The sequence below is a fragment of the Pteropus medius genome, unplaced genomic scaffold, assembly GCF_902729225.1.
Source record: "Pteropus medius unplaced genomic scaffold, Ma_sr-lr_union100, whole genome shotgun sequence".
NCBI lineage: Eukaryota > Metazoa > Chordata > Mammalia > Chiroptera > Pteropodidae > Pteropus > Pteropus medius.
In genome coordinates, this window is record NW_024354875.1 from 37553388 (window position 1) to 37564647 (window position 11260).

The 11260-nt window shown below is 36.0% G+C and overlaps 1 protein-coding gene across 1 annotated transcript in view; it reads right to left on the bottom strand.

The window, feature by feature from the left end:
* The window catches only part of CCDC141 (coiled-coil domain containing 141), a 160625-nt gene that overhangs the window by 45271 nt on the left and 104094 nt on the right, over positions 1-11260 (bottom strand). The gene's annotated exons all lie outside the window — the stretch shown is intronic.

Consider the following 11260-nt stretch of genomic DNA (forward strand, 5'->3'; position numbering starts at 1 on the left):
AAAATGCCTTTAAAGCAACAAATGAACTTAGAGTTGGAACCCATTTGCTCCAGTCTAAAGCTAGATTTAGCAAGTTGCTTAACCATTTACAACTTAGGCCTACTAGCAATGCAAGACAATAAAAGAACATTACTGATGAAATGAGCACTTTAAAATTTTTCAACCTATTCCTAAGACAGAGCTTCTCCTACTAGGTAAGAAGTCGAAAACTTTAATTTCCTGTCAGTCATTTCCTTCTAATATTAATAAAGACTAAAATGATAACTCTTAAATTTAATCACCAAGAGCTAAAAAAGGTGTTGGAATGAGGTACAAATTCAGTAGTTTTACCTCGAATAATTAATTTGTGACTCTGTAAAAATGAATTTAATTAGTAATGAAATGAGGGCAAGATCCCAAAGGATGGAGCGTTAAAGTAACTTCACAGGAATGACAATGAGGCTGCTAAAGAGGTGAGAGTTCGTCAGGCAGCTCGAGAATCTAGTCAAATAAGCATGGGATTCAATTGTGTCCTGTGGGTACCGCTGGAGTCTCAGAGAAGTTTAATTGGAGGGAAACCTTATTCCTGACACATTATGTTTGTTCTAGAGACATTATACTTAAAACAATTAGTTTTGTATTTTAATAACTTGAAGACAATGAAGAGTAAAATCAAGAAATTAGGAGAGTTATAGAAATAATTCTTATGATGATTAAGTGTACACATTCTATAAAGGCAGTATATTGGTAATACTCATCATATTTTAACTAGGTTTTAGACTTTGAGATATTATATGCTAAAAAGGCACTTAAAAGCCAGTTGTCCTATCTTTTATAGGTTCCAAGTTTTCTATAGAATATGCAAATCTGGAATGAGAAAGACAAATAAAAAAAAGTGAATAAGCATTGTGGAAAGACAGTATAGAGAACAGTTTATAAAAGCAAATGGATAAACATTTTCAAAGAATAATTATTGAGTACTTTTCTATGACAAGTCACCATTTTTAATGTTTAACTTGTCTCTTTTCTAATTCTCATAACTACCTTATGATCTGGGTATAATTGTTATCTCCATTTTTCAGATGAGCAAACTGAGGAACAGAAAAGCTCAGTTACTTGCCCAGGGCACAGTTAAGTGGCGGAGCTGGGATTTGTACCTGTTCATCTGATCTCAGAGTCTATACACTTTATCACCTCATAATAACTTTACTGGTTCTGTAACACTTGAAAGGGGGTGGGGCTATTCTTCCTCTAAAATGTCACTTTCCCTGGAGTTGATGGAAACAGGATTAGCCTGGCTGGAATGTTCTTTTGAAACTGGCTGGCTTCTAGGTAATACAATCTGTCTGTAGTTTTCAAAGTGGCCACTAGAGGGGCATAGTATCAGCCCAGAGAAAGAAAATAGGGAAACAAAACCAAAACAATCATTCTTTCTATAAAAACACGGCTCTTAGGCAACTTACGATTTTAATTTGGATGAATCACAACCAACCAAATAGGACCTCTCTCTCTTTCTGTCTTTGAAAGGACTATTCATTTTTGATTTTTCAATGATCTGGGAGTCAGTCTCATGTTGTGGTGATTTGTGTCTTGTGAATACCAATCACATGATAAATTCTTTAAGGGAAAGGACAGCATTGTTTTATTCACGTATCTCTACAGCACTGAGAACATAGCTTTATAAGTAGGAAATTTATGAATATTTTCAAATGAAATAAAACAAACTTTGATCAATTTTTAAGGGAGAAAAAGACATTTAAGGAACAAAAAGGACACATGCACTCGTTACAGTTTCCAGCAGTTTTCAAAAAAATGGCGACTTTGCCCTTTGCTCATTTATAGAAGTTTTAGGCCATCCAAAGACTGCCCAATTTATTATTTGATGGTTTAACACTTATAGTTAGGTGGACTGACACTTCTCTCCTCTATTTAAAGCCTTAGAGAGACAGACTAAATTGTTTTGTTCCACTGTGCATTGTTGCCTGTCCACTGTGTTCTCCGCTCTCGTGACTTGGAATCCTGAGGAAGGCCTCAGAACGAGAAGTTTTCTATGATCTTGCTTATTTTAGCTAGCTTCTATTTTCCTCTATGTCCTCAGCTAGATCATCTCCTTCTGCTCCGGCATTAATCTCTTCCCTCTCTCTGATTCCCAACTGGAATATATCTGTCACACTCCCAACCCCATGCCACTTCCTCTCCATTCGTTCTTAGTGAAAACCTAATCTACAGGTTACAACCCTCCTTGATGCCATCATTTTCAGTTAGAAACTTTATACACTGATTTCAGACTTTTCTTTTGAACCATCTAGAACATTTTAAAACATGTATAGCATGCATATTGGCAATTTTCTCAGAGCTTGTAAAGCAGATGGTTTGATCAAAGGGAAAATATAACCTCACTCTCTGTCAGCAATTCTTACATGAACTGAAAATAAATTAATAGATTTCCATCAGTCATCCAGGAATGAGTCCTATTACTTCATAATCATGTTAAATAAATGATGAGACAAGAACTAAGAATGAGTAACAAAGACTTGTTGAAAGACATGCCTTGTCATTTTGTTCTGATTCTGAAGTCACACTGCTCATGTGTTGCCTGATTGGGTGGGAGAGGGTCTCACAGTGGACTAGACATCTAGGCCTAAGAATCTGTGGCTCTGTAATTTCATTGGAAATACTTATTGACCTTTGGGCTTTCTCTATAAGAATGGATTAGATGGTACCTGTCCGTAGTGTGAGTGTGAGGTTCACCATATTGTCCTTGATGTTGACTTTGACTTTTCAAACCATCACGGATACTCAGAAATGACAGACTATGAAGGTTTCTTCAGACATTTGTTAGAAACTCAATCATGGGACCATTTTCTCCCTTGTTCATTGAGCCAGTAGAGGGGAGGGAAGGGGGAAGAAAATGATTGATTTTTCCCCCCAAATTGCTGATACATATTGACTTCTGGCTCAAAAACAGAGTGTTTCATTTGCTGTATGGAAGCAGTTGCCCAATCTTTGCATCTGTCACAAATTGGGGCTGGGAGAGGGAAGCAAATCCCAATGTTAACGTGTTCTAATAGTTCTTTCTGGAGAACGGCAAGTTGCTTTCAAACTTTTCATAAATTACTATTGGCAGCCCATCTGGATTAGGAGCTGAACCAGATGGCAAGCACTTGACAGCTTACTCTATCTCATTGTAAGGAATCAGCTGATGATATTTTCCTTTTTGTCCATGGGCAATTTATACTTTGAAAATGGAAAAAAAATATATATCTTATCTTTAGCTTGCTGCTTCTTTTGACAGAGACCTAAACAATATCTCTTTATGTTTATGATCTTCTCTATTTTAAAGGAAACAATAGTAATTCTCTAGTTTTCATCTCTACTATGAAAAAGTACCCTTTGTACTGTAGAAGTGAAATGTATGTTTTTACAATTTTTTCTGACTTAAATTATACACATTGAGAATCTCTTCCTACCAAACAAATATATGCACACCCTACCAAACAAATAGCACACACACACACACACACACATTTTTAACATATACATAACAACGAAGAAATAGAAAGCAGTTAGTGAGGCTGAAGCTACAGAGCTCCTCCTGGATTCTGGTGCAGATGCATGCAGAGATGGCCACAAGTTTCATTTCTATGAAGCCACAGAGATGACATGAAGGGTACCATAGTTTGAAGTCTACCCGAAATAAGTAACAGGGATGGGGTTCTCCCTTCTTGTAAAAGAAAGCTGAAAATGCTATAGCCAAGTGCTGCTGGGGCCAAGGAATTAGACACGGCAGGGTGGTCAGGAACCACACCCCACCCCTTACCTGATTTTCTAGCTGCCTCTCTGAAAGCCACTGTATCTCCATGATAGCTAACGTGAACCTGATCAAACAACAGGAGACTGGTTCTGGACTGGAGACTCTGTGAGTTCAGGTGGAAGTCATTGCAAGATTGTTAAGGACAAAAGAACACAGAAGAAAGAACAAAACAAGGAAAATAAAGCCCTCTGCCCCCACCCCTCGGCAAAAAAATCTCCCATTCCAGGTGAGAGTACAATCTAAAATTTCAAAACACACGAGGAAAATAAATCCTAAGATACTAAAAATCAAGACATAAATGTACTCTATCTGAAGTGAAATTAAGTAAAGCAATCTGAAAATGACTATCATAAATATGTCGAGATAATCAGAGATAAGGGAAAATCCAAAGCCCATAATAAAAGAACAAGATACTCTGAAACAAAAAGTCAGATATTAAAACAAAATTGAATATAAAATAATGAGTTAGAAATTCTAGAAATGAAAAAGTATAGTTATGAAAACTAAAAAAATCAATGAACGAAAACAAAGGAAAAATTAACAAAAGAGAAAATTAGTCTGAGGGATTTGCTGAGAATACAACACGAAGAGCTAAAGGAATGAAAAATATGGAAGACAGTTCAGAGCCCTGAAAGACAGAGTCAGAGGCTCCAACATTTTACTAGAAGTTATAGGAGAAGAGGAGACAAAACTGAAAATCAATATTTAAAGAGATAAGTGCTAAAACTTTTCCATGATTGACAATATAAATTCTCAGATAAAAAGGGCACAGCAAGAACTAAACAGGCAAACATTCTCATTTGAGATCATTCCAAAAATATAAAAATACATTTTAATAAATTTCCTTCTAAAAAGTTTTTATTTTAGTAGTCCTTTCTTTCCCCTCTCCTTCAAAGTTAGTATGATGCCATATATGCAACTTGGATCAGACTTTTACTCACTTAGCATTATATTGTGAAAATATTCTCAGTCTTTAAATATTCCTCAAAAACACTATTTTGATATGGGCTTAAAATATTCCATTATGTGCTTGTCCTTAAAATATTAGAACATTTAGCTATTTTCTGGGAATATTTAGGTGTTTTTCAGATTCGCACTATTAGAAACACAACTGCGATGAGCATTTTATTTATGAATATGTCCACTAATATTTCTCTCTCTCTCTTTTCTGTGTTCTTTTCTCAATAAGCTCTCTAATCTGAGAGAACTCCTCCTTAGTCACCCAGGACAGATTTCTCTTCTGCCCTTTTAGTCAGTCTTCTCCTGCAGACTGCAGTTCCAGATCCTCTTACTCTGAGATGCTTGCTACTTCACCTTACATTATCAGCATTATACATGAATGAATTCATATTGTAATGAGGGACTTCTAGATATTCTATAAAAACCTAAGCTAGTTATTCCTAGATTTAATGGAAAGTGTGAACTTTGGGTGCCTTCCATACTAAGAGTTTCAGAATTACAAAAGCCTTGACAATGTTAAAAAGCCCAGATTGCAGTTATGACATTTACTCAACCTCTGAAAAGAACAACTTAATATAGACACGAAAATATTTGGAAAGTGGCTGAGTTAACACTGTCATAAGAACTCAACTTTGCAATTTCCTAAATTTCAGTATCTGACATTTACCATCCAAATGCATCATCAGACTTTTTTTTTTTTTTTAAACAGCTATTTTTAAGTTCTTAAATACTTGGTAGAATTCCTATAAAATGCAACCATAGATGACTCTTAGGCAAAGAAAATTTCAATTTTTGTTTTTTTGTTTTGTTTTGTTGCAGGGTGGGGATTGTTTTTGTGTGTTTTCCACTTAAGATCTTTAAAAATATTGTTACCATGATAGAAGCTTTCTTTTAATGTCATACCATGTCCCTTAACAGTTCAAATCAAATCACCTACTATGTAAATTCCAAGATGAGGAACATAAAAGAGGTTTCCTGCATGGTTTCAGCCCTATAATGCGATATCATCATTTCGATGAGGAGATGATATTGCCACAAATCATACAACTAAGGAATGATTCAGAATATCACAGAACAAAAAGTGAAGCCATGAGACAGAGCTCGCAAATACAAAGGAATTCAAAAAGTATTGTGTGGCATGTGTTGATTCTGTTCATCTTGGCTAGAGGATATAGACCCATCAGCCATCTTAGATTATCAGATTTAACAATTGCCCTCACTCTTTCACTTGTCCTATCCCGATCACAGAAGCTTGGGAATGTGACTCCCTACTCTGAAAAGGTGGCCCCAACACCCACTGTCCTCATGGCTTCCTCATACCTAGAGCACATTTTCTTGATGTCATTCCTTGACTGACTGTTAGTAAGGCATTGGAGATTCGAGGCCAGGTTTCTATATCTTTGACTGTTTCTAAAGCTTGGTGCTGGTATATCATATAAGATGTTTATATGTACATTTAAGAATTTTTTAAGTAAAATGAAAGAAAGAAAAACTTTCAGGGAAGGTGAGACTAGAGGATAGATGAAGTACATTTTAAGCACACTAATTAAAAAAAGAATCTATGTTCACTAAGTGGCCAGGCTGCTTGTTATTGATTAAAGTCGAATAAAAGGAGTAGACAGAAAACTAGCAACCTAACACAGCAGTTCAGACGTCCAGACCTGCATTCAAGTATTCTACCTCCTCATATCACGTGACAGGTAGTAGGGCAAGTTACTGAACCTCTCTGTGCCTCATTTACAAAACAGGGACAATGATAAGAGTACTACTGATATCACAGGAAGGTTTTAAGGATTAAATTTGTCGATGTATGGAAAGCACATGAGTGTTTGCCATTATCGCTAATTACCATTTGAACAGTCTGACTTCCACCTAATTCTTTGAGCCTGTCTTATGACCTAGCCCCCTTGTCACCCTTTCCTCAAGCCACATTGTTATTCTTTCTGTTACACCTTTGCTGTTACACCTTTACTCTGCCTGTTCCATTCATCTACCAGCTATTCGCATAGTAGTTTCTTCTCCTAAAAAAATCTTTTCCTGACTACACCATTTAAAATGGTTTTCTCCCCACAGTCACTCTTTATTCGTTTCGTGTTTATATTTTTTCATAGAACTCATTGCTGTTTAAGAGCATCTTATTTATTGATTTGTTAGTTGACTGCTTCTTCTCATCAGAATATAAGCAGCATGAGGGCAGACACTTTGCCTATCATACTATGCTTAGGGAGTACCTTATTTATAAAAGATGCTCAACAAGATTTTTTTTGAAATAAATAAATAGACCATGTTGTGTCTAAGTTCATAATTATCCACAATATTAGTGGATAATTATCCACACTATTAGTGGATAATTAAAGGAAGTAGTGGTAACCAACATAAATGAAAATCAGGGGAAGAAAATGCAAAATCCCTATTAACTTCTGTTTTTATTTCTCTGTAAAATATAAAAATGAGAAAAATTAACATTAGAAAAGTAATAAGTGTTAGATCAAAAAAGACAACACTTAAAGGTATACCAAAGCAAAATATTCAATCAGGATGAGGTATCGTATACACTTTGTGGACAAAAAAGGGGTTCTATGGACAGTAACCTCACAGGGTGAGCTAGCTGATCATAAATTCCTAACTGGGCAGGTCCTGGTGGGTAGCCATGCCCCAGGCTCCTAACTCTTTAGTAAAAGGTTTATCTTTGCCTTAAGCAAGCCCTGTCTATTGTTTCTATACATCTAGGTTAACACACCTTTGAACTGCCTCTTTTCAGACCCCTCTTTCTAATGTGTAAACACCCTTTCATACCCCTTGTTCTTAGACATAACCACCCTCAAAGAGAACACATAATCTTAACCAATCTGCAATACAATCCCTGCCTTGCTCTCTCCCATATTCATATAATCTTCTTTATGTTCCTTCCTTAATTCCAAATGCATAAAAGAACCTGCAAACTGTTACTTTCCAGGAGCATTTGAGATGTTGGTCCTCAACATATGTCATCAATTTGACTCAAATTAACTCATAAAAATTCTCTACTGATCTGGATGTTTCTTATGTTGACAGCTTAAATTCACCACAACAATGTAGGATGAAAAATAGTGTAGTCTCTTATGCAGGGATAGAAATCGAGTCAATACTGAAGCAAATTTACTTATAAATCTTAAGTTAATTTTAGTAAACAGGAGAAGGTAAATGAATACTTCACAAGGTGGCCGGGTTTTGCTGGCTGTTTGCATGTCTTTGAGTTCTGAATTAGTAGCTACACTGACCAAAAAAAAAGAAAAAGAAAAAAGAAAAAAAGAAAAGAGGTCCTAAATTTTTATCCAATTATGAAAATTTCACCCTCCACAAGGTCTCTGATCCAGCACTTCCAGTCACCGACAGCATCCTGTGGCTTAATAAATGCAGAATTCTGCCAAAAAGCAGACAACCTTTGGTCTATCTTTAGACTCTGTGCTCAAAAGTGATGCCAAGCAAGGACTGGGAAGAGATGAAGAGGGTGCAAAGCCAGGAGCTTTCAAGTTCACTCTAAGTCTAAATTTGACTGTTATCACATACTATTATAGGTAACTTGCATCGTAACTAAATGTAAATGAATATACTAAAATGCCTTTCAAATTAAAGTGTATTTAGATTGACAGTTATATTCTGAAAATATAATAAACTATTTAAAGACTCAGAATCATCACCCAATTATAGAGAAGAAATAGAAGAGGCAAGGAAACATTTAAATAACCATTTATTTTGTGAGACTGCTCCAACTTCAAAGGTGTTTGATTTCAGGATATGAAAACAGTGTGGATATATTTCTAATAAGGGAGTAATTATAGAACAATAATGACAAAGGTCTCAGATTTACTGGGCAGCTTTATCTCAGGTAATTGTGAGCCACTGAAGTCCTATTTTTTTGACTAACAGAAAAAAAATCAAGTCTAAGGTCTTTGAAATTCCTACCTGTCTCAATACTAAATTCTGCTTTTTATTACCTTAAGATAAATGTTTATATGCCCTATTTCAAACATAGCCTTCCCCAGTTAGTGAAAAAGTGTATGATTTGGTGCAATTGACTCTATTGTAAACGTTTAAAACAACCATGTGACTCAGTATGTACCTTTTAAAGTGCTTTGTATAGAAGATAAAAAATATAAGTGAACCAGTTGTTTATTGGGCACTCTGTGCCAAGAATAGTATTATCTCATCTTATTAAAACAAAACAAAACAAAACAAAACCTTTGTGAAACATATATCTCCATTTTACAGATAAGGAAACAGAGGTTCACAGAAGTTAAAAGTCATGACATTGTTTTGACACTAAGTCTTATGTTTCTTATCCACACCATTTCTCAAATGTCTGGTTCTAGGAACCTCAATGATTTATGTCCTAGTATTGTGGCTATCATTCAGAAGTCTAAGAAGCCATTGCAATGTTTAGTAATGTGTATTTTTCTCTGTTATTTCCTTTGCCATCATTTTAAACTCCACTTCACTGCAGCAGTTGGCTTGAAAATTTCTTAGGTTCTGCTTCTTTCCTGTGATGATGACTCAGGTCATTGAACAGATAAATCATTAGATGAGGAACAGAAGCAAGTCTCAAATCAATGCATGGGATTGAGGTCAGTAGCTACGTGTGGTTCATTTGCAACTGAGATTTAATGCATCTCAATTCAGTTTTAATGGATTTTTATTTTATATCTACCTTCTGAATCAAAAATGTCCTTTGCCAAGTGACAACTTTTCCTCACCTTCAGTTCCTACTACAAAAATGGAAATAGTATTGATTTATAAAATACTGTGAAATCTCAGGGCAACCAAACATCTTAAGACTACTAAAAAAAGCTCATATCTAGGATGTTGACAGAAACCATACTACTAATTATCTTTAAAATCCAGCTACCTAACCATTAATTAAAGTTTCTTAAAATGGTCCCTAACTATTGCTTTTTCTATTAAGGCTAAGTCTATGGCCTAAAGAATAGAACCGTAGGTGCCTCTTTGAAAAACAACGTATAGATAGATGTAAATTGAACTAGAAAATTAAGACTAAAAAGAGCAAAGATGCCAAAAGAATGAGACTAGCTAAGTAAATAAAAATGCCAGCCATTACAAAGTAGATGGCCAGAAATAGTCACTAACATCTGGAAGACAGAATGTACTATAAACTTAAAGCACTTCTCTTATGTTTAAGTATTGAAAATAATGCATTACTGCTTAGAGTAAATAGTATAAAATTTAACAGTAATGAATTGTGTCCAGCTTTCCAACTCCAGGGGTTAAGCATCAAAACGGAATAGAGAATTTCAGTTTCTGGCCAGGAAGCAGGAACTGGGTTTACCCTCATGCCTTAAATAACTAGAAAATAAACAAAATATATGAAACAGTGGTTCTTAGATACTGAACGACAGTGTAAGCACAGGACAGTGTTACCTGAGAGAAGGGAAACAATAAAGTGAGCCTGCAAATACATCAGTTTATTGCCTGGAAAGGAATTTCTAGATCAAAGTTCAGGGAAGTAGAACCCAAACAGAGCCTGGAGGTCTTATTGAATTGAGGGGACAGAGATCAGATCTGGGAAGGCCAAAATACCTAGAATTTCTGGGGCAGTATACCAGAGACAGACCTTCAGAGACCTAGGGAGTGGGCTTTGGCTGACTCCTGATCTACCACATGTGAAAGGAAACTGCCCAAGGGCAGAAAAAGCACTACAAGCAAAGGGTAGTCTGAACACAAAAATAACATCTATCTGTGCTTTGAGATCCACTCGCTAAACTGACATGTGACCGCTCATTCCCCAGTTATAACTGGAGACTTCACTACTAAGTCTAGTCATCACATGAATCAGATCAGTATCCAACATGTATCCCGAGTCCAAGCAAAAAAGTGTCCGTGCCACCCTATAGGATATCTTTGCACTGTCCAAGACATTTATACATTCTGGAAGACTGCACTTTAGCAGGGAAAAGAGGAAGGAGCCCTTGTATCACACTTTGAGGCCAGACATGGGCACATGGGGGCTCCTTGAGCCAAGTGGACACGCCTTTACTTGATACTGGCGTGGAGCTAAAGTAAAGAAACTACACTGTGGTAAAACTTTACTGTAGTAGCTACAGTAGTTATTGCTCATTTTTCCAAGGGGAGATACATTCTCCCTTCTCGTAGCCTCAGCTTTTTGTCTACTGCTGGAAAACCTTGGATTATTTCTGATCTTGGCTTTGCATGGTACCGTAGCAACTATCACAAACCCTAGTTAAATATCTCTGTCCTGATGCAGACTGTCTTCTGGAAGGAAAATTCCCTAACCCAAACTTACTAAATCTATACTTTTAATTACATCTAACGTAGAATAGAACAAAAACAAAGATAAAATAATTTTACCGCATTCCACCTATTTCATTGTTCCTCAAATTGAATGTCTTTGAGTTCAAGGAGATTGTGGACACAGAAGATAAAAACTGGGCTTAACCCATTTGCACAAATCTTTTTGTCTCTTTCTTTTCAAATGTAAGCCCTGCCTTCATT